The following is a 2,261-nucleotide window of genomic DNA, read 5'->3' as shown; positions in this document are numbered from 1 at the left end:
TCACAGAGAGAGAAGCGAAAGTGAGCACAGGCAGACAGAGTGGCAGGCAGAGGCAGAGGGAGAAGCAGGCTCGCCGCCAAGCAAGGAGCCCGATGTGGGACTCGATCCCAGGACGCTGGGATCATGACCTGAGCCGAAGGCAGCTGCCCAACCAACTGAGCCACCCAGGCGTCCCCGAAGTTTCCAAATTTTAAGTGTGGTGCATTTTCAGTAAAAATATCCCTGCCCCCACTGTCCCTCCGCATGAACAACTGATTTTACATGCTCCCAGAGATATGCTATACTGTACTAGTGATGAGGGAGCAGGAGGCTGACTGAGGACAAAGCAAAAGCTGGCACCTTGCACCCCCTCTCCGTCCGCTCCCCCTCGGTAATATGGGTAGCATTCCTCAGGCACCCCTGACCGCCATAAGAAACAAATAGTTAACTTGCAGAGATCACAATGCTGCAAGATAGGAGTCTCCCTTGGTTTACAAATGTCCTGGAGATTTACAACAAAGAAGTTACCTATCAATAGCACAATTTCCAGAGGCAAATAACTCAGTTCCTCAAGCCCTAATGTCACCCTCCCCTCCATAAACAAAACTGAAGGAGGCTGAGGTGGAAGGAAATGTAAATATAGTTAAATCTCTTCTGAACTTAAATCTCACTAACAAAGACGCTTGATAGCAGGATTGTGACATCCCACCAGGAATCTCCCAACTATCTTGATGTTAATGGCTGGCCAAAAGACAACACCGATCAAGCCACAAGGCCTCTGGTATCCCGGCACCTTGTAGGCCCTCTTTAGCATATGAAAGCTCCGTTGAAACCTTCTTTCCCCTCACCTTCCCCCAACCGCAAGGTACGTAACCCGCCATCTCTCACAACCCAGGGCAGCCGCTCTTCCTGCCCACGGGTCCTGTTTCCGTGCTTTAATAAACCACCATTTTGCACCAAAGATGTCTCAAGAATTCTTTCTTGTCATCGGCTCCAGACCTCAGCCCACCGAACCTCACCTAGGTTCTAGAACTTCATCACTAGCAAATATATATGTGTGTAACCTGCACCTGACATCTCTCAGAAATCATTCCATATCAGTTCATAGAGAGCTTCCTAATTCTTTCCATGGCTAGATATCATTTCATTACATGGAAGTACTATAATTTATTTAAACAAGTATATGCTGATGAGGGAACAGAAGGCAAGTTGAGGACAAGCTGACACCGGGCAACAGTCCCCCTTGTTGGGGTCTGCCCGACATTCCTCAGGCCCTCCTGGCTCCTGGCTGCCCTAAAACTAAGGGAAGGAAAAACAAATGGTTAACGAATAGAGATCACAGTCCAACAAGACATGAGTCTCCATCAGTTGACCAATATCTTAGTGATTTACAAGGAAAAAGCATTCTTATCAATAGCCTAACTTCCAAAGACCCATAACTCAATTTCCTGGAGCCCTAACACCACCGTCCCTTCCCTGAGTGATGTGGGAAACAAAGGTAGAAGGGAAAGTAAATAAAATTAAATTTCTTTTATGAACTCCAGGCAATGACAAGGACCTAAGATAGACAGAGTATACCATTTCTCCAGGAAGCTCCCAACCTCCTTAAAGTTAATGCCTTATAGAAAGGAAAACAACCTTAGCTCGACAGTAGCCAGGCCTCAGTATCCTAAGGGTCTTCTTTAGCAAAGGAAATTCCTTTTGGACACCTCCCTTTTTCCTTACTTCCCCCAACTTCCAAGTATATAATCAGCCATTCTTCACAGCCCCATTGTAGCAGCTCTTTTTGCCCACAGGTCCTGCCCCTTGCTTTAATAAAATCACCTTTTTTGCACCAAAGACATCCCAAGAATTCTTTCTTGGCTGTTGGCTCCAGATCTCACCAACATTCCAAAACTACATCATATACTAATGAACATTTGGGTTGTTTTTTAATCTTTTGAATATTTCACGTGTATGCAAGTATGTATGGAAGAAAATTCTTAACAGTGGAATTGCTGGGCCAAAGAGTAAGTGCATTTTATCTTATTTAATTTTTATTTTCTTTTTAATTTTTTTGAAGTTCAACTTAATTGATATATAGTATATTATTAGTTTCATAGGTAGAATTTAGTGATTCATCAGTTGCATATAACACCCGGGATAAGTGTGTTTTAAATTTAAATGGATACTGCAGAGGTCCCTGGGTGGCTCAGTCAGTTAAGCATCTGCCTTGTGCTCAGGTCATGATCCCAGGGTCCTGGGATTGAGCCCTGAGTTGGGCTCCCTGATTATGGGGGATC

The sequence above is a fragment of the Lutra lutra genome, chromosome 17, assembly GCF_902655055.1.
Source record: "Lutra lutra chromosome 17, mLutLut1.2, whole genome shotgun sequence".
Taxonomy (NCBI): domain Eukaryota; kingdom Metazoa; phylum Chordata; class Mammalia; order Carnivora; family Mustelidae; genus Lutra; species Lutra lutra.
Note: the sequence above shows the minus strand (reverse complement) of the source record.